General features: G+C 35.0%; 2 protein-coding genes across 5 annotated transcripts in view; one reads left to right on the top strand and one right to left on the bottom strand.

Moving 5' to 3' along the window:
- Positions 1–23,475, bottom strand: part of LOC126859042 (protein rhomboid) — a 108,713-nt gene that overhangs the window by 61,044 nt on the left and 24,194 nt on the right. The gene's annotated exons all lie outside the window — the stretch shown is intronic.
- Positions 681–23,475, top strand: part of LOC126859029 (elongator complex protein 3) — a 97,721-nt gene continuing 74,926 nt past the window's right edge. The window contains exon 1 of the mRNA XM_050609919.1: positions 681–1,053. The gene's annotated coding sequence lies outside the window, so the exon portion shown is untranslated. The remainder of the gene's footprint in view (positions 1,054–23,475) is intronic.

Raw genomic sequence — 23,475 nt, forward strand, 5'->3', positions numbered from 1 at the left:
AGTCAAAAGAGATCTTAAATAAATTAATAGAAAATTATCACTCTTGAATAAATTAATTAAATTGAAAATGTGATGGGTGATTTATAAGTAAAAATTTATTAAAAAATTTAAATATAAGTTTGTGATAAATAATTAGATTTTCTATTATTTAAAGAATATGGCCCATAAATATAAATAATTAGTGGAAGACCCTTGCAATTTTCGAATTCTTTAAATAATTCTTAATATTAAATCGTTAATATGCGTGATATAAAATGTTATTTGATATACCTGCTGTGATATCTCATCTATATGCAATACGCCGAATAAATAAAAGCGATACACAACCATTAAAATCGTAATAATGAAATTACCGGCGCATCCGCGATCACGATCATTGTTGTTGAAAATTTCGTTGTAACGTAATTATGATACGATTTAGCGAGCGGTCCGGAATTTATTTCGTTCAATTAAAGGCAAGATTGCATTAATTCGAAAAATTTGTATTATTATCGTTTGTTCGTTCGTTTGCGTGGTAATGTCCGGGCTGAACAGCAAGCACGATCAATAAATTATCTCATTACTTTGAATTTGCAAGCAGCTCATTTTCAACAACTTGACGCTACGAGTGCTTTAACTACGAGACAAAATATGAAGAGTACATTTACGAGATAGAGAAAGAGGGAAGAAGGAGGAAAACAGCGAGAGGGAGAGAGAGAGAGAGAGAGAGAGAGAGAGAGAGAAGGCTCCGCTCTCTCTTATCGCGCCGTAATCCAATTAACTTTATTTTCTCAAGATCTCGACAGTGCATTCTGGAGTGGTACTCTATTAAAGCGCACTATGCATCGCTCCTCTTCAAACGCGATCCTGTCGCCGCTAGCAGCTCGCTGCACTTGCACGCGCGTGCCCGCGTAGTAACTACATTCCGCAAAGGACAAGTAGACGCAGGATTACTGAACTCGAGAGGCCAAACTAACAACTTGAGTGCTCGCCAAGTCAACACCGATACCCGGCACCGTTATCCCGAGGGTCTCACCGCGCGATGTCTCACCGTGATATTCTCAAAACCGATCGGTAAATATACACAGCGAGACCCTAAAATCGCGACTAAATGCGGAATATATAACGAGATCATATATATATACATATATATTTGTGTGTGTGTGTGTGTGTGTGTGTGTACATGCATATCCGGAATACGGTGTAAAATATTCCTTTTAATCCGGGAATGTATGACCTATTTTATACACGCGCATTTATGATACAGAGATCCTCGTGCTTTATATATTCGCGAATTTAATCCTGCAGTCCATGACGTTAGCGTGATATATTTTCAAAATCATTGACGAATAAAATCGATGAATATATGTGGTGGGTCTGTAAAGTCGCAATACGCAATAACAAGATCATATATCTTGGATGAAACATAAAATATATGTATATTTTTTAATCTGAGAACGTGTGTGATCTATTTTATATATACACACACACATATATATATATTTATATATATATATATATTTATATGCATATGAATGTGATTCATTCCAGCATTAGACCCTCACATTATCTCACTATCATTTATATACTCTTGTTATTATAAACTTATCATTTCTATCTTTGATTTTTTTTTGTCTGTAATGTTTTTTCTAAAAAAAGAATAACAAATAATTCGATGATATAAAAAAATTGATTTTTTACAAATTGCAATTACGTGCAATTGTGTTAAATTTACAAATATTTATATATATATATATTCTTTATGTAAACAAGTTTTATATATGTATTTCGAAATTATTTCAAATAAATACAACATCATGCATTCATCAATATTTTTCTTTAGCACACAATTATCCTTTGTATAAATATTTCTCACTAAAATCGTTTTCACACAGTTAATAATTTTCAACATTATGTTTTACAAACATATACATACATATATAAAAAATAATAAATCTTTACGTTTAATACTTCATAGATTGACAAGTATTATCGGATCGATGCAGCTTAAAATACTAAATCCGATGAGACCAAAAAAAAACAAAAAATAAACAAATATATACGGGAGATACTGCCGAGGTTTAATAGCGTTACGCAAATTGTGTATTTATAGGACTTAGTCACGTGTACGAAACGCGCGCTACGCATAATCGCCGAGTGAATTTCTTTTGCGCTTTGATCGAAACTCCGCAGAATCTGGCAGTCGCGCAATCCCCGATTTTATTAACGCATAAACGTTACGCGACAGATGTGCGGTAAATCCCACGATATGGCATATAAGCCGTCACCTGCCGACCAGTTAATTCTAATCCACGATGTTGCCTTGCCGTAGTATCGCCTTTAAAACGATGCATCGACGTGATCGTCCCCATAACAATTATCCCCATCGGTCGTACGTATTCACACACCGGCGCACAAGCACGTGTCACGCTTACGTTTGCGACGAAGGCAAAGGCAATTTGCGAATGCGTACCGCAAATTTTTGGATCACGTAAAACGATGTAGAAACGTGCCAGAAATATTGATATGCGCCATTAAAGTCAGATTGCTGTATCAGTTTTCGACACTCAAACGATTATGCAAATGTGCGACAATTATTTCAAATTAAATCCAATCTTAATCGCGTGATTCGCTTACACGAACCGCGCGAAAGCACGAAGCGCGTCGCACGCGTGTTGCTTTTACGGAATATGTAATTCGGTTTTGCTTCTAATCGTCTTATTATCAAAGGATTTATAAGCGTATATGGAGCTGTCGGAAAAATTTATGTATCAAATAAAAAAGACACGCATATGCCAAATAATGCTGATTTTTATATCGTACAAATCACTTAAAGCTTGAAGAAATAAATCTGAAAAAAACGTGAGAAGATTAATCAAATTTATCGTACAATCATCTCATTTCTCCCTTGTTATTCCAATAACCTGCTGTTGCATAAACAACGATCGCGCTTCAATATCGCGTATGATTTTCGTCTTCTATCTGCAATCCAAACCGCACGCAGTGCCTAACGGAGGACAATGAAATTCGCAACAAGTATTACGCATGATGAGACTCAGGCAGAGTCGATCGGGAACAAACAATTCGCGAATGCAAACGTTGTGGGTGCGCCTGCGCTCATTGAGATAATTCCGCGAGGAACCACTTCTCTCCGCAGCGAGGATCCCCTTTAAGCAAAGCTCGTGACGGCAAGTGCTTCATAATAATAATTATCTATGCATCCATTGGCGCGAGATGCACACACGCGCGTTCTCTCGCGCGCGAGTGACGGGAGAATACGTGACATGTGCGTATCCCCGGATAGCGGTCGCGGTGGCGTTTACGCACTTATGTGAACATACGTTACAAGCAGCCTCTCTACGAGGACTATGTAAATTCTAGGATCATATACCGCGATACAGGCGAATTAACTGGCGTACGTGCCGACTGGCCGCGGCCGATGCAATAGCTTAAGCCGTTTACACATCGTCGACGTATGTAAACGCGTGCAAACACTCCACCCGCGTCCTCTCTCTATCCTTCTCGCGCTCGCACAGGTATACAATCGCATGTATACGATATATCTGTATACATATGCGCGTGCATTTCGCGGGTCAATGTACGCGCACGCCACGGATGCGTGCAGTTAATGAAACGAGCCATGGAGGACATTCGACGATACAATTTGCATTTTGTGCGTAAATGTGCGTGCAATGTTGTTATGTAAAGGGAGAGAAAGAAAGAGAGAGAGAGATGGGAAAATGTACATTTTTCAAAACTGAGAAAAGTTTTTTTTACTCGTAGTAACAAAACTCGTGTTTTTCTGCTAATATCATACGTGTAGACACATTCATGCAAGTAGAAAAAGTGATTTTTTTCTAAACTTTTAATGAAATAGCTTTGCATTACGAGCAAATCTATACGACACAAATATACAGAGTGAATGGAACAATTTTTGCTTGTAATAAACTTGGATCAAACTCTAAATAAAAAGATAATTTTAATCTTGGAAATAATTTCTACAAGTTGTGAGCAAGTTTCCTTAAAAATCTTCGAAAAGAAACGAGCTTTCCGACTATTTGCAATCGCGATCCAGTATCGTAAACGCGTGTTATATGCATGTAATCTTTCGGAGAAAAATGTACATAATACATCTTTGTCTTCGTGGCAGCGATGTGACATCCGGAAACGAGATTCAAGCCGGAAGAGATTAAGCTTTAAGTAAGGGAATAAATCTTTACGTAGTCCGCGCTTTACCAAAGATAGAAGCTCGACGTTTAAAAAGTAATAGAATTCAAGAAAGTCCGTCCGCTGTAGAGCCAGTTAACTCTTGAATTTATAATAAAGCCTGAATGAATAAAAGTACGCTGTGATTTACTACTTAACTAAAAGATAAGTAAAAAGCGCTGCCTCGTTCGATAAATCGTTTTCTTTCACGCTTTGCAATCGAGCGGAGACGGCACTTTTTTTAACTTTAAAGCGCGTATATATATATCTAACTGTCACTCTAGAAATTATTCTTCAAATTAATTAATTAAAATTCTTGGAACGTAGTTTTTGAGAATTCCGGGAAACATAGAACGATCGAAAACTTTACGTAATGCATGCCCAATTAAGCGAATTCGTGTAATTAAATTAGAAATTTATATTCTCGCTACAAAAGCGCAAAAAATATATTTTTGCATTCAATTATATCGAAAATACCAAAATCGGGCTCTCCCGATAAATTTACCGAAGCTGGCGAGGACGAAATGATTTCGCGAAGAGCACCGCGATGTGCTCTTCGCGACCATTTATATTAGTTCGATGATACAAGATGCCCCGAATATCCCCGGGAAAATCCATTTCGACTTCCAGTCACTTCGGGAGATCTCTTCGGAGTACGGGCCCGAATCTTGTCGCCGGAAGTCGTACGCTGTCGATCTGACGAATGGCGCCAATACATCGCAGCCGCTTTTGGCATGGAGCACTTCAAAATCCCCTCGACTTCGCGAGAAGAAATGCTCGGTAATAAAAAAAGAAAAGAAACGCAAACATACCTATGCTATGAGAAAGAGAAAGAGAGAGAGAGAGAGAGAGAGAGAGAGAGAGAGAGAGATTATATATAAGTAGGAACGACACGAGAAGCGAAACTGTCGAATCGACGAATAACGAAACGACAGTAGCGAAGGAGACGCGTCTCTCGTAACGGAAATAAATCGCAGACTTCGCTATATCTTTCGCGCGTTGCCCGCAAAAGGTTTGTACAATACGAAACAGCTATACGGAGTTCGTCACTTGCCGATCATCGTTTCCGAAGAAGACTCAGACTTGATAATGTCCAGCTTTTCTTACCTCGCGAAAATGGTTTCGCGCGTTATAAACAATAACTCGAGAATGACAGTAATGCTCTATTGTATTGATTACAACAGTAAAATATTAATGAATGCAGAAGCGTAATTCACAATTTGCAATAAATGCGAATACAGTTCTAATTGAGCCGTGCGATGGCATAAATCGATAACAGTATTTATTACAATTTTAATGCTATCTTATTTAGATATAATCGTCCTGGATTCTTGGATGAAATAGAAGTTTAATTTTTTTCCACATGAATTCTCTCTTCATACAAAATAGTAAAATTATTATTATTAATAAAATATTATTAATTATTATTAATGGAATATTATATTATTAATAAAATATTATTAATGATATATTAATTATTATTATTAATAATTATTAATAATATCAAAGTGTATATATTTTTAAACACACATATATTAATAAACTATATATAGATATATTAATTTGTATTCACATTCACCTTCATTTTATACCTAAAGATTAAAAAGAGAGTATGACTTATACTGTGTAATTATAAAATATTATGTGTACCACTGTCTTTTTCAATAAATCAGGTGCTAAGCTTTTATTTTTATTACTTTGATGATAAAAACATAATTTAATCATAATATTTTCCTCTGTCAATATCGGTTTCGGCACGATAACATGTTTACTAAGAAAATATAGAATTTGTTTTAGCGACATGATATCGCATAAAATGATAACACAAATTACATTGCTGCAATATATTAACGCGTGACGGATTCGAGTAATTGAAACATTTAACACTCCATTACGGTAAATACGCGTACTTTGGAGCGAATTAGATACTTGTAATTACGGTTTCTGTATACACACACGATTCCAATAAACTTTATATATATCTTCCCTCTTAATAAATATCACTTTGATATTGTAAACTTCATGCTCTGTAGATTCGTAAAATAATTTACACAGTTAAATGATATAATAAGAATTCTCTCTTTCTTTCACTTTTTCTTTCTTCTGTTGTGATTTATATTGATTATTAGATAAAATAATTTATATAGATTATAGATATAAAATGTATATAAAATTTAGATACAGAACATGTGTAAACCCCTTCAATTTTTATGTTCAAAATTTAAGAATTTTTAAAAAATGTTAAGTTTTTTAAAATTGCACGAAATTCGTTGACTTTGAGTTACGCTTACATGTTAAAAAAATAATTTAAAAAATTCTCTTATAATATATGCTTAAAAAACTTGCGAAAGATATTTCCGTCATATTTAATATTTGTACATAAAATTAACGGAGACGGTTGCGAAGGTTTATATGCTTGCTTCCGCCGAATATCGAATGTTGCTTGCGATCGGAGTAATCGGAAGAGAATTATGTCTCTCGGAAAAGAATTGTAAACCTGTAATACGTACGTAAAGCTTCCGCATCGAATTCCAGAGATCAAAGTCGATAATCTTTTTCAGAGGATTATATCATAGTCTTCCCCCACCAAACATGCATTGCGACTGTGTAATTTATCGCGGGCATTACAAAGGATTCATGGATACGGCGACGCAAACTCTCTTATAGTTGTTGAGTTTCGCGCACGTAAATTAGTAGACGATACACATCAAAATCAAACATGGCGAAGAAATTTGGGATGATCGGTGAAGTCTGGCGGCGATGTTTACGATATACAGCATATTTCTTGCTTACCTGGAAAAAAAAAATTAAAAATAGATTAGTAATTTTATCATTTATATTATATCATTTATATAATATCAATCATTTATTTATGTATTTCGCATATTTTTCAATAATCACACAATTTTTTTTTTTCTTTAAAATGTCGTATTTTATACGTCATACAATACAAAAAAAAACATTGATACAAGTAAACGCGAAATTCTGAGATACCAATAGATAAATATTGTAAGAAAATGTAACTTTTTTTATATCCTCGAGGAGAAAAAAGGCAAACTTAAAGAAATATCGTTTTAAACCGTAACGCCAATAAAATCTTCGGCACAAAATCACGAATGAAGTGGGGCTCGTTTATTTTCCTCTCGATGAGAATCGCCCGAAGGTGGGTCAACAATCCAAGATGCGGTGGGGTAAAGCGAGAGGGTCGACAAATGCGAGGGAAATGAAACCACTAGAGTAAAGAGCGGTGCACCATTTACCGATGTTTGCCGCGAGGTAAAGTATAGAAAATGAAATTAGGCCCAGCGAATATAAGCACAGAAGATTAAACGTAGACGGGAGAAAATTTAGGATTTTACTAATATAAGTATAACTATATAACTGAATGTAAAATGTAACGGGAAAAGAATTGGCCACGGATATTTTGTTAAATATTCAAGACTTTAAATATTTTGCATCGTTAGTTATTATTTTAATCAGAAATTATAAATATATAGAATTATATAATTTTTTTTTAACGTACAACATGCATAGAAGAAAAGAATATATCAAATATTAAGTATGATATATTTTAATATAAAATGATTGCATCGCAAAAATTGCTATTATAATATATTAATAATTTTTTGGTATCACAAAAATTTTTAATGTATTTAAAAATAATGTGAAATATGTATTTCGCCACTATACTACATCACTCGCCCAAGAATATCATTGATGAAAGAAATCGATCGTCTGATGTATCCTCGGAGCATGTATTTTAAGAGACTTTTCATATAAAATGCAAACTCTTGTTGCTTCCATTTTTCTCGTGTTATGCCAAGAATTATCGCAGATATTTGCAACGTGATCGGCTACAATTTTTGCGACAAAGGCATTTCTCGACTACGTAACGCGGTATACGCGGAGGGTCTTTTATAATAATAAGAGACCGGAAGGACACAGTAGAAAAGGTCGAGCGAAAAACGAGCGAGAGATAAGGAGGTGACATGGCAATCAAAGAAGGAAATGCGGAGAATAAACTGAAAGAGGGCACTAGCGCGAATATGTGGGGTTGCGATCATGTGTGAGAGACTGAAGGACTTTCGTGTAGCTTTATAGCGCGAGATTGTCGATAGAGAGAAAGAGAGAAAAGATATCGAGTTACGAAATTTTCACTGTGTCGTCCTTGTAATACCGAGAGACAAGATGAAGTAAGAAAAATAAACGAGTCAGGCAAAACGTGACAACGGGTTCGCTTAATTGAAGGATTGAGGACTGGAATTTACAAGAAATTTTATTTTCTTTTAGAATTGAAAATAAAGAGAAAAATTTGGCTAATCAAAGAACAAGAAATCAAGGCTCGCAAATTTAATATGTGACAACAATTCATTTGTTTTATCAGAAATTTGATTCTCAATTCTGTATTTGGCAACTTGACATTTAATTTTAATTTTAAATTTAATTTAATATTTAATAATATTTTAATAAAATATTTAATAATATTTTAATATTTAAAGTTTCAGTTTAATATTTAAAAAACCTCCACAAACGTTTAATGGAATGGTTATAATAAGAATTATAATAACAATGCCAATATTTCAGATAATTTTTCTATACTTGTTTTTTTAAAGATCAAATATGCGAATAGAAGAAAACAGGATAAGAGGCTTGAGCGCAAACGGAGAAAAATGATAAAGTGGAAAATAGAAATTCGTGCAGCGCGGCGTATCTGTTATTGAGACGGACCCTCAATATCATCTTTCGAAAGGGAATATGCGGCACACGTGTGTATCAAGTTAAGTTTAATTGAAAAAATATTATAAAGATAAAAAAACAGAATCGTGCCGAGCAGCAGAAGTTGAAAATAATCCCGAGAAATCGGAAGCGATGCGGGAGACAAGCTAAAAATAGAGTTGGCTCCACATAGCTTTTTATATTATAGTGGATGAGGAGATATTGTCGCAATCAGAAATTGAAATTTTCGAGAATTTTCTAAATAGGTTTAGGCCAGCAAAAAAGAAAAAATAAATTTAATTAAAGCATACCGATAAACAGATAGCATTCTGTTATTCGAGATGTCTGTCAGATGTCACAGATTTCGTTATTAAAATAAAATAAAAGTTATATTTTATTTTTATATATTAAAAACGTAAAGATTTAGAAAGCATAACATTAAACATAAATTAGATTATTTCTTTAAAATAATTTTAATTTTTTTTTTTTTTATAAAGAGAAATTATTTTATAAAGAAAAATTAATATGTGTAATATATATTATATTCTCCCTTTATCCGTACGTCGATATACATTAAAAACTAACAATGGCTATTTGTTATTCTAAATGACAAGAAACGTGCAACGAGCGGATATGTCGAAGGTGAACAACATTGCTCAAAAGGAACGGAAACTCGAAATAAAATTGAAAGAACGAAATAGAAATACAAAGGAACGGAACAAGTGCGGCCAAGTTTACGCGGGTGACTTTTGTGTGTACGACTCTCATGCGGCTTTGTTGTACGAGAGGATCGTAAAAATATCAGATACAATGCTGACTCTTTCGTCCTATAACATAAGAAAGAGAGAGCCGGCATTGTACAATATTTGAAGAGAGAGATACATTTAATTTTTCCACAATCAAATTTAATTTTTCAAATTAAAATGCTATATATTTGAAGAATATCTCAAACGGAATATTGGAGATTGACAATCATTAACATCTGCAATTTAACTGTAATCCGTTTACGTCCAAGTATGATAAATATAAATCTGATTGGCAAGTTGGAATTTATTCGGCAATAAGAAAAATATAATTAAACTATCGCTACTTATTCATCTTGATGAAATATGAACGGAATTTGAAGAATCGGTAAAGTATGATTTATTATAAAAATTCAAGCGACTGACTAAAGAATCGTTCTCTCTCTCTCTCTCTCTCTTTTTTACAACTTCAAAGACGAATTCTTAGGAGCGAAGTGAAGATTTCATATCCGCGCCTCACTTAGAAACGTATTTTCCGACTTACGGTGGGCGAAACGGGGATAATATGATTTATCATCGTAAAAAAAAAAAAAAAAAAAGAGAAAGAAATACAGAAGACAAAGACAGAGACAAAGAAAAGACGGTTCGTGAAATCAAAGGAAAGCTCGAGAGCAAAATCTCTCGAAATAAAGGTGTAAGGTAATTAAAATTAGTAAGGAGAAACGGACACGTTCTGAAGAAGATGAAAGGGGGATGATAAGAGATTGCGAGACAAAGGAGCGATGAGAACGAGGAAAAAAGTAAGTTCCACGGTAAAGTAGAGCGCGTCTCTTCCAATTTTAAAGGAACCGAAATTACACGTAAACAATTCTAGTGATAACTATCGGAGAGTAAAGTACGATGAATAGAAAATTCCTCGAGAAACGCGGTGTGAATAGAGGATGAGTTGACGCTCTGCGAGAGGTAGGGAAGCTTTAAATGCGCCGAGGGGAGAAGGGGAGGAGAAGGAGGGGAGGGGAGGGGAGATGAGTGACTTCGACGGTTGTATAGGTGCATAGATGCGCCCGTCGGGTAGATGCATCAAAAGTTACCGGAGCACCGAGACGTTGGCATCTTAATAGAGCCCCCGCGGGCTCCTTTGTTCGGCGATGCAAAAACTAGGTCGCGGACACCTTAGGCCGAGTTAATAACGCGGAAGAAGAGTGGATGAGACGGCGAGGGATTAACCGACCTCTGGAATTTGCATACTGCATTATGTACCCGACCCGCATGCATACATTGCTCTATGTACGCGTACAAGAAAGTAGCTCATTCGATGGCGGGATGAGATTGTCAAAACCGAACGTTGTCAGCTGTGACGTGATGTCGCATCGCGGTTATAAAGAAATCAGCAACGTAGCCGAATAATTACGGCATCTTGCGAAGAATAATGATACGAAAAAGAATTATCTGTACTAAAATACAGTTAAGTTTGCGAGTTTAAAATTATGCAAATGATATTATCGCGTGAATTTTAATCAGAACGATTCTATGGAAATTTATAATTTTAATTATCAAATACTTTCCTCAATGTTTGTATTGATCCTCTAATTTTCTTAATAAAAATATAATGAATGATATAATGCGTTATATAATAAATTGACGTCGCTAAGAATTAATAAATATTTAATTAATTAAACTTTTTCCATAAATACAATAAAATAAATAGCAGAATTAAAATAGTAGAAGATATTAATTTTTTGTTTATATGCCTATATTTGGGCTTTAAAAATATTTATGAAAAATTCATGCAACATGGTGATTGATTCTTGAAACAATATGCAATTTTTCACTTATGTAAATTGCTCGTGTGTGTGTGTGTGACATTGTAACATAATTTATATTAAGAATTTAGACAATATCGCGAAACCAACTGACAAACCGCGTTATATATGTACGAAAAGATTATCAGAAGCGCGACTAAAGAGACGAAGGGTAAATGTAGTAAAACGTAGCGAGATCGTAGAAAATTCTCGTAGACGTTACGCTAATATATTGCAGTCATCTCCATGCGCCTGGCAAAAGATACCAGACGCTTTCCTACGACAATCTTCCCAGCATCTGGGATTACCATATACTTTGTAGCGCGAGCAGAGCGGTATGTGCGCCCGGCATTACTAGCAGTGCTACTGACAGTCGACATTTTTCTTTTATATGTACCTTGCGCGGAACAACTTTTCTTTATTACATGCAAGCTCCGGAAGAACCTGGAGAGAAAAAGAAATGGCATTAAGGTAATAATAATTTCAAAGAGAATAGTAATTAAAATCCCTTCCCGCTAAATATCAATTGCGACTGTAAGATAATACGACATTTTTTACACGTGTTACAAGTACACATTTGCTTCACATTTATGTGAGATATTTTTTTCGTCCGGAATTGTGTGCGGGAACATATAACGTGTCGCGTATATATGACATAAATTCTCGATTCTTGTATAGGTGATCTTATATATGGTAGACTTTCTTATATATATATATATATATATATATATATATAGTAGACACAGATATACAAAAATATTGCTGGTCAAAGTTGATTCTTATAGCATGTCGCCGATGTTCGCCTACGCAAACATGCGAAAGTCTATCTCGGTAAAGCGTTCCTATTTCTCACAACGTTGGTCGAGGCAGCCTTCGGCACTTTAGATTACTAAGGTTCGGCAATTTCCAAGATAGATAGTTCCGATGAGGCCATCGACTGAGAATGAGGCATGGCGCACGTGCACCGGCACCGAGGGATCTACCACGAGCTACCGAGTACTAGCTCGCCAACGATCACTTTTAGATTCCCGGTGATGAAAAAGATGCACCGTAATACCGTAAATAACGAATGGCATGTTTGTAGCATGTTTGTAATCTATACGTATAATGTCCTCTATCAAAAAATATTATTAAAATACTTAATAAATACGAAAAAATTAAAATATTTTTGAAATTTACGAGTCCTCTTGGGTTAAATGGCCAAACTCGAAATATGAATTTAGGATCAAAAGAAAAATTATTTTCTTCTGGAAAAAAAATTATGTCGCGTCTACAAATATATCGAGACGCGACAGCGTGTCACAACCAAAATTTGCTTTTTTCGAATATCTTTATTCAAGCAAATAATTGTATACGCTTTTGATATCTAATTTTGATATCTAAATCCTACTATTTCAGGAGATACATGAGATTTTGCTCGAGAAAAAGCTCGTTCGTAATAAATCGCAAATTATCGATCATATAAACGTGAACCGCCAAGGGAGTCATAGAATGAGTTATAAAAAAAAAAGCTGTTATAAACCGACGCCCCGCTGTGATATCTGCGCAATTTTTTTATGCGCGTTTTAAAGCTTCTCCATACCGAGATTTCCATCATCATAAAAGCGAAGCTACCAAGGACACGAGAGCGGGATACGAGAGCGTTGCGAGACAATGTTCTCGTCACGTTTTCAGCTCATTTGATACCTGTAACCGATAACGCCTGGAGATTTTCTGATCGCGGGCAGGACGATTTTTCATCGACAGAAAGAGGAACGGTCGCGCATTGCCCACAAATTTCCACCTTACGATTGTCTTCACGAACACGCATTCCTTTTTTTTTTTTCTTTCATCTTTTTCCCCATCAATATCTTTTGCAAAGTCCCTTTTCGGAAACTGTTATAAAAATTGTCGAGCGAAAATCGACTGTTGGCGACGCTCCAGAAGGAACCCGTGTACAATGAATGGGTATGAAAGCAGTCTTGAATGTCAACCGTTATGTTATCACAATAATACAGTACTTATTCGTTTTGGATCAAACCAGTCATGTTCACGAATCATCTCATCATTAATATAAAAATATTACAGTATCAGATATATATATTTGAACGTCTCTAATATTTATGAACTTTATGTGCAAAACATTTTCGTAAATTTTCGAATCAATAAATATCATATAAGCTGATGTGATAAATATGTTATTATTATTTAAAAATATGCACTGCACATATATCTTATTAAATATATATAATTTTAATTAAAATTTTTTAATGTGTTTAAAATTCTCACTGAAACAGGATATACAAATTTAATTCAAATTTACGTAATATAATTTTGAATCACAATATTAATATATATCTACTTGCACACTATATATATATAAGTAACATATGCGTGTAACATCTTCTTTTCGTAAAGATACAATTTTGTTATTGACGTTCTCTGGGCCGATCTGGGATTTTCTCGCGAATACGCTTTTCATAACGTTCTTTGCAAGATAAAACGGAAAAACGATTTTCTTTTGACATGAGGCTGCGTATTGACTGTGGAAGCCCAGCGGCAAGCGAGTCCGTTTTTTTTTTTTCAAACTCTTTATACCGCAGCATGAGACTGACTCACTCGTCTTCCTGATTCGAGGGAATCGAAATTGGCAGTCTTCCAGAAGCATTCTTATCCCAAGCATGTCGTTAAAAAGAATTCACGAGTCCTTGACCTGACAATAACAAATCTGGGAAAATAACAACGGGCTCGCCGTAGAAGAATTGCGTACACCTTCAACAAGGATAAATAAATCAACAAATAAAACTGTAATAATAATCTCTAAAAACAAGATTTTAGGCAGAATTTTATGGCATCGTACGGGATTGCGAATGTATCTTCTCTTAAAAAAAAAAAAAGTTTCGCAATTTAACTTTCTCGAAAAAACAAGGACCGAGCTAAGTCTATTTTCAATTAAGTTTCAGCTTCTTTCCTTCTCACAGATAAGAGTAATCGAGAAAGCTTCTACTTTAAAGTTTCTCGAATTCCTCAGAAGAACCGATGATTCTCGCAATAAAGAAATCGCGTGTGCTAGAAACTGGAACAGCTCGGTTTTTGCTCTTTCTCCACGCAAGAGTTAACTTCAAAAGGAGGCCGCGGCAGCACTTCCCGGAAGCCAGATTAGATTCCTGACGAAGACACACTGCACCTTCTTGATCTAATGACTGCTTCAAAGGAAATATGAACGCGTGGTCGTTGCGGCAACACGCAGAAAAGAACCTTCTGTTGATAATGGAATTTCGGCGAAATTGGCCTTACTCGTGAATTTTTAGTCTCGATTAGCAAATTCCTTTATCAAGCAAGCAGAATTTTTTTAAGAAGCAAAAATGATTATCCAAAAATTAAAAAGATAAGATTTAAAATCAAAATATATTTTATGTTGCCGAATTATTCTATTGAAAATGATGACTGTTGAAAAAATATAAGAAAAAAGAATGTATATGGAAAATAGATAAAACAATTTAGATGGATAAAACAATTTTTTTTTAAATTTAACTTAAACTTATTTTATCTATCAAATTTTATTTCGTTATAAAATTTTAAATTTTAAAAAGGTTCAAAGAAGTTAAAGACCCATTAAAATTAATTAGCTATCATTAGTTACTTTATTCGATGTAATATGTATCCAAAACGAGTACATTAATTTGATTAATATATATTTAATAGCGCCAAATTTTTTTAATTAAAAATTTTTTTTGTAGTTAAATATGTTTTATTATTATAAAATTTATTGCAACTTAAATATATCTTTTTAATGTTAAAAACAATAATACACAAATTTTATTGCACGAGTTTTTATTACCGGCCCTCTATTAATTTTTCAATATCACTATTTTTTTGTAAAAAATTAATATACAGAATTTTTTTAGTTTGAATAAAATAACACTATATTACTTGAGTTTTTCACATCTAGCGCGTGCATTTAGCATTTAGCCTTTTTTTTTATTAAAAGAAGGTTTTTGACAGTTTATGATATTAACTTGTACATAAATTCAAATATCATTTTACAATCATTCCTTAAGTCAAGTAAAATATTATGCAAGAATCTCGAATTATTATCAATAAATTATAAAGAAATGTTATCAATTTTTCTCTTTCTCTTCCTTTCTTTACAACGATTTAATAGCTACCAATACAAAACTGGTATTTATTAAAGAAATTGAAAATTATGATTATATATTTAAATGTGTATATGTGTATGTTATATTTCTTTATCTTCATTAATAAAAATATTTAACAATAATATTACATTATATAATGAATAGAAAAAAAAGAATCAAACTACGCTAAATTATAATGAAATATGAACAATCTTTGGCAAGAAAATTTTATTCAAACAACTTTGAATCTTCTCATCATTTTCTTTCCCGATCTTCATTTTATATAGCGTAATATATAATTTCGCAAAAAAATCATGAATTATAATTAAGCAGTTAAAAGATGAAGATAGAAAGATAATAATAGAAAATCTTCCTTCAAAAGTATTCATTTCAAAAGTACTCATTTCAAAGAGATGCATCCTTCAAACTTCGATAAAAGCAGATTAGTTTTCTGTAACAATAGATCATTCTATCATTCCAACTAAAACAAAAGTCCGTAAATATATTAATGACTTTTTTTTAAATGAATATTAATACTAAAAAAACTATTGCATCTGTAAAAAAAATTTGTTCGTAATCTACCTTTTGTAAACTGAAATTTTCCTCGTTATCGCTTTATTTAATGCGAATAAAGAGGAATGAATATCTAACTTAAAATCATTAATGAAAGATTAGACTTTTTTGAAACAGAGCTGAAAGTGTCAGCAATTGCCAAAGTCAAACGATCCAGCATGGCGTGAATTACATCTCATCATCCCTCTTCAACGAAGATGCTAACTTCAAAAGAGCCATTCTTGACGTCGGAAAACTCCGATGAAGCACGGTTAAATCTCCTTCAACGAGAGAATATTCTGCTATGCTCGTATGACACGAAGAAGCCAAGAATACCTTTTCACTCTGTCATGACTTTAAGAATTTTAAACCTAGTGAAATATAGCGAAAATGCATTCAACAAATATTTACAAACTCTCTTCAATTTTCCGAACAAATCAAAGAATTTAATTCGCATCTTCTCTAAGTAATAATGATAAAATAATAGTTACAAAAATATGTAATTTTTGAATTTATATACATAAAATATTAACACAAATCTTATTACATTTATCATAAATTTTGATATAAATTATTCCAGTTTCATATATTTCTCAGCAGTTAACTTATTAATGTAAATAATTTTACTAGCAAAATGTAATTTCGCAAAATGTGTAAGCCGTAACAAGTTCTTGAATCAGAGATTGAAGATCTTGGTAGTTAAAACGGAACTATTTGATGTAGACTCGAGAGAGGCAATCACAAGATTGAGATGAGATTGAGAAAGAAGTCGCGAAACCCGCGTCTGTCCCGCTTCTTCGAAGGCGTTAACTTTAAAGGAAGATTACTCTCTCCTCGCCACCCTTCATATCGAAGGACTTCGATGAAGCCAGATTAGTTCTCTCCCACGGGCGAATATCCCACCCTATTCTCGGATGACGAGAGAAGCCGAGGTGGGATGGAAAGCGATCACAGGTAAAGGAAGGAGATTATGACGGTTGCTGACATTCGAAACCAGAATTGAAAGGAACTCGCTTTAACTATGGACTTGTTAAGGGTGTCAAGTGTCTGAAAATAAGGGGTTAAAAAAAAAAAGAGAAAAAAAATATGCCATTGAGAATGAAAACATGAACATGGAATAGCATATTTGCTGAATTTTTATTAATGTTTAAAAAAGGAGGAAGATAAATTAATGTATTATTGTAGCCAGAAGTATAATAGAGACGTAGACATAGCTGTTAAAAAAAAAAATTTGCAATTCAACTAAAAAATTTCAAGTTTTTTGTAATTTATATAATGCGTTTATAAATATTTTTTAGATTCAACAACGTAATACCAGAAGAAATATGCATTTCTCTGCAACAAATATTATATTATAAACTTTAACAAATATAATGTTAAATGAGATAGATCTCTGAGTTTCAGATTTTGAATCTCATCCTTTAAAAATTAAAGATATATATAGTTTATTAGTAAAACATTATTATACGTTCACACCTATAGTTGCAATTATTTTCTACTACATTAAAATTTATGATTTTTAGAAAAAATATAAAATATATAAGTTTATATCTGTGTGCACATGTGTGTGTGTGTGTGTGTGCGTGTGTGCGTGCGTGCGTGCGTGCGTGCGTGCGTGCGTGCGTGCGTGCGTGCGTGCGTGCGATGCGTGCGTGCGATGCGTGCGTGCGTGCGTGCGTGCGATGCGTGCGTGCGTGCGTGCGTGCGTGCGATGCGTGCGTGCGTGCGTGCGATGCGTGCGTGCGTGCGTGCGTGCGTGCGTGCGATGCGTGCGTGCGATGCGTGCGTGCGTGCGATGCGTGTGTGTGTGTGTGTGTGTGTGTGTGTGCATTTGATACAAATATAAAAATCCTGCAATATTTATTTTATTAATAATTTTTAAAAATGCAATGTCAATTATTAGAAAAACAATTCATTTTCTGTAAAATATGGAGAACAAACATTATACTCTTTTTTTTTTTCTTTTTCATGTTCCATTTTCATCGCGCATGGTTCTATGGAAAATCAATTCATCGGATTTATGTGGTTGGCGCGCGTGTCAAAAATGATGCAGTATCGTGCGAAACTGCACGGCCCGTTGGTATAAATATTTACATTTCCGGTATTGCGGTTGTTGGGAAGAGGTCAAGTTGCGACGTAATAAAGCGTGAAAACCGGAGGAAAAGAAAGAGGAAAGAGGGCGCGATAAAAGCCCAAAGGCCGGAAAGGAAAGAAATTCGTGTGAAAAACGCGATAGTGTATCTGGTCGAGGATTTTTCATCCGCGATTATTTAGAGTTCATAAAAGAAGGAAAAGGTGACTGCCTCTGTCTTTGCTACAGAAAAAGCATGTTTTTAAAAAACATGCTTTCGTCAACAAATATTATTATACGTGTTGTTTCTATTGGAAAGTGTCTTATTTGCTTGTTTTATTGTTTTCAACACATTAAATTCAGTCAAAGAAATAACTGATAAACTATATTTATTTTTAATCTTCTGACTCAACGAATGACAGTAATTCATTAAAAATATATTTTTAGCAATCGCATCATCACGCATTCTCATCGACGCGAAATACGTGTTGTTTATTTCTCAATTTATCTACAACGTATATTTCGTTTCTAACGCCAAGCAGAATTCGAAATTTTCCAAGAAAATTTTATAATTCCGTGTTTCCGATACGCTTCCGATGTCAAGATGGCTAAAAGGATGGGGTCCCCATGCATCGTTCCGAACTCGACGCTCTACTTTTGCGATGCCCACGAACGGAAGCGAGGAAATTCGAGAAATTCCCCGGGAATCGCGCGGAAACAATGAGCTAGTGATGGAAACCCGTCTTTCCTCTCCCGTAGGTACTCTCCGTCGCCTCGACGGTTCTTAAGGGTCGGTTATTCCGGCTTGGACAAGTTTGTCTGACTGGCGCCGACTGCTCCTACGGGGAAACGCCGTTCCCGAATTTCCTGCACCCTCTCTTTCTCTATCTACCTCTGTCTATTTCTCTCTATCTTCGTTTCGACGCCGAGTCCGCGGAAACCGCCGTTTGCTTGATTTTCTCATTGTAACGACGCGGATATAACGACGCCAGGGAGGCGAGGATGTCTCTTACGGCGACAGCGACGATAACGAATCTCTTACCCGATAACGCTTTCGATTCCGCCGGATACGCCGGAAAGCAGCTGTTACAGCATTCCGAGGGATCGTAACGCGATAACGCTCGGCGTTGCGCAAATTGCAGCTTCCCACGGTGGATTTAGAGGACGCCGCCACTCCTTCAATGCTTGTATATTCCTCTTATGGAATTCCAGTTCCCGAATTTTCCTCGGGGGAGACGTCAAGCGGAGACATTGCGTATATAAAAATAATTCACACCGAATTGAGCGTGAAAAAGAATCGTAATCTGATCAAAACGACGATGTTAATCGTTTTAAAAGGCACACCATCGGAATAAAAGAAAATAAAAAATTTTACTGTGCTATTTTTTTCCCAGCGGCAAGATGGCTGTATCATTATTTCAATCTCTATCGTTTATCTCGCATTAACAGTAACAAACTTTACTTACACGGATCTCAATAACGCTCTAATACACAACCAACAATCATTATTCCCACCCCTAAAATAACCCCGTTGCGAAATTCTACTCGAAGCGAGTCAACCTACCGCGCAATCGCGCTTTCATCGCCTCCAGCTACCTCGGCAGCGGTGTCGTGAAAAAGGTACGTGCGCCTCGGAGGTTATTCGCGCGACGGGTTAGTCTGGAAACCAGAGAATCCTATTCCTTTCGGGATAACTAAGTCTTCCCTTCGCCGATCTACCAGCCTCTCTCGTGTAGATTCCTCTTTCCGTCTTCCTGCACTGCACCTTCTATACCGAAATGCATGTAGTTCCTCTCTCGTGCAAACGCATACATTTGCCTTTAAATAATCGCGCCCACGCGCATAGTCCGCGTGTCAGCTGCCGAGAAAGAGAAAACGCAAAAAAAAATAGAAAAAAAAAGAAAGAAAAAAACACGAGCCCATTGCACCCTTTTCCCCGTTTTGCTTTTACGTCACGTTGAACCGAAAAGCTCGGGCTACTGCGAATTTCCGTGAATTTCGGACGTCGTCCTCCACTCGACCTCGACATACGGTAGTTTCAGTCCGATAAATTTTGGAGGAATCAACTCTCGTCTGCTTTCGAGTTCCCTCTTCCCGAAATCTTGCAGTTTGTCTGCAATATTCCGCGATATATTTGATGTATAAATTGTCACTGAGCAAAGAGAAGAAAGGATTTTATATTATCTCTCACAAAATAATTGAATAGTCTGTTTTTAAAATGTGCAAATGACACTTTTATACGTATCGTATTACTTAGACTTTTGATATATCCTTCTGATGTACAGCAATTATACAAAAAATCCATGATAAAACTGTAATTCATGAAAGAGAAATAATAGATTAAAAAATATAATTTGTGTGAATATTTAGGACAAATTAATTTCTAATTGCTTTGCATTTTCTTAAAAGCAATTTAGTATAAAGTTTCGAATTTAAAATCTAAAAATATATGTATATGTATATTATATTTATGAAGTATTAAAAGGCTACTACTTACATTTCCTCAAGAGTAAATTTATTCCAGCTTGTTATCGAGCTTACTCATTAAAAACGCGCTCAAGCAATAAGAAAAATATTTAATGCAAAGTTTTTTTTTTTTTTTCCATTTCCTATCATGACGAGTGCAGCGCAGGAAGTCTTCAAGATCTCAGTAACACTTTCATAAGAATAATTAATGACTCCTTATAAAGATCGTATATTTTTTCTTCGGAACCTAATATTTACATTAGTCAGCAAGTTGGATTCTCAAGGCGCAATTTATCGCTCGCGCTTTTAATGAAATGCAAAAGATATCCATCTCGAATTTCATAAAGAAAAAAATACGTTCGCTATTATAAAAACATGAAGAGAAATATTCGCATATTAAATATCATTATCCATGAAAATATGTTATTAAATATTATCATTATCATTTATGATACTTTTTCGATATCTATAGTACAATCGTATACAATTTCAATCGCAATAAATAACATGTCGGATAATTTAATTAATTTTTTTTTTTTTAAATCAAGCGACGTAAAAAAAAATTAATCAGCAAACTGCTGCTTATGCGCAATCAGTGCATAAAAATCAATTAAGAAAAATTAAAAATGCGTTGAACAAATAGTTAATATTTTTCTCTCTTTCTTTTTCGTTAAATGTAACAAAATTTCTGAGCAATTTACTTGTTGAACTTTATGACAAATCACAACTTTGACGACTCTCCCGATAAATACAGCACTTTTTCTTGATTCTTTTTTTGCGGACGTTAATTCTCAGCAATGTTGGTTCGAGCGCATCAAAGCGAGCCACTTATCTCGATGAGTTTTCGAAGAATGCCAGCGGAAACTTGTCGCAAAGAAGAATTTACTCGTTATTGCGCGCGACACAGGTATAATTTCTTTTGCAAGTTTTCCAAATGGCCGACACCATCGAATATCGCGGGTGGCCAATAAAGAAGAAACAAGTAATGAAAAGGTGAAACTTGGATCGTAACTTGCCGCGATCTAATGCCGCGCAATATCTCGAATTTTATTGAGACAATATGGAAGTTCGCGAATAATGAATCCCCGTTTTATTTTATTTCTCTTTCTTCTATAGCTTTTTATAACTACACTATAGATATATGTCACAAATGTGCGCGGAACATTGGGGAATTTTAAGTTCAGAGACTCTTATAATTATCTTTACGGGAACGCGCGATCTTTATCGTGGCGAAATATCAAAATCGTCGAGATTCATGGCGCTTCTCACCACGCATTCTCGTAGTCCGTACAGAGAATTTCTGCACGTCGGGAACGAAGCAACGCGCGTTACTCCCCGCCCTCTCACTCATCCTCCGATATTCGCCGAACTATCCGCGCTAGTAGCCTCGAGAATTTGTTCTCTTTGCGCCGGGATCCGTCGTCGTAAAAACCGTATGAAACTTGAAACAACCGTAAGCTCTGAATTACGCGCCGGCAAACTTCATGACGCGAAAAAGCCGACCGATGAAAAAGCATCATCGAGCGCGTACTGAAAATTTTCCTTGCCGCGAGTTTTCAGCTACCTCGTCAAATCTCTCATTCCGCCTTTTTACCTTTTTCTTTTCAGATCGCATTTTCCTTCTCTCTCGCACTTGCGCACTATGCGCGGAGGATAGGAATGAAAACGCTGAACTCGCCAACTTCCCGCAGAAATGCTCGTTTCCGGCGGACGGCTTATCGCCATTAGCCGACACTTCATCCTCCACGAGGGAGGGGGGAGGAAAGAGCGGGTGGCGATGCCCTCCTTTCTCATTGCTAGTCCTCCCCGTTTCGCTGGGAGTGTGTGCGGAAAGAGTTACGAAAATATCTTCGTTAATTCCGGGAAAGTCGACGACGACTCAGAGGAAGCGTCATGCGAGGACGAGAATTAGAAATAAAATTAGAAATTTTGCACGTTGCCGGGGCGCAAAATCATAATGACATGATTGTCAGTGACGAGGGGGACGATCTCTCTTAAATTTTCATATTTTTCACGAACAGTTTTCTGTGCCGTCGTAATTTTTCTGATCGTAAAATAAAATAATAAAAACAAAAAATTTCTCTGATCGTTTAAATTGCTTTGCAATAATCTCGCGCTAATTAAAAAAAAAATTATCGAAATATTTATTCATTATTTTAAAAACTACTTTAGAAAATGTATTATGTGTATGTGTGTGAGCGTCTTCGCTTATATTTTTTGTAAGTGTAATATATATTTTTATGGGTCACGAAACTGATTTGCACAAACTAATAGGATCGCATTTGGCGTGGATATAATACAATGTTTTTGCGATACGCCAGCTCGATGTTATCGATTAGCAAAATTGTGTATACGATAATTAGGGAATGCGTATAAAGCATGCATGCATATTCATGAAACGCATTTACATCGAACGATACGATCGGTCAACAAATGTTGGATAGAAAAAGAGAGAGAGAGAGAGAGAAAAGACAGATTTCCATAAATCATTTTCGAGATCGTCGATTTTTCATTTTCCACGTTTACACATGTGGCATCATAATTTTCTAGATATAACGTACAAATATCAATTAAATTCACTTGAATTTTGATATTAGAGGGAATATATATGTTACACTTTATTGAGAAATATTCAAAATATTTTATTATATAATATTCAAAAAATAATTATTGCTTAATTATTGCATATAGTACACTAAATCCGCGCACGTAATCTCTATTAAATACATTAATTTCTGAATGTTTTATTTTTCTAATTTTGTTAAACTATGAATAAAATATAGTGTATTAAAATATATATCGTAATCATACGAGAGAGAGTT

The sequence above is a fragment of the Cataglyphis hispanica genome, chromosome 2 (genome assembly GCF_021464435.1).
Source record: "Cataglyphis hispanica isolate Lineage 1 chromosome 2, ULB_Chis1_1.0, whole genome shotgun sequence".
Taxonomy (NCBI): domain Eukaryota; kingdom Metazoa; phylum Arthropoda; class Insecta; order Hymenoptera; family Formicidae; genus Cataglyphis; species Cataglyphis hispanica.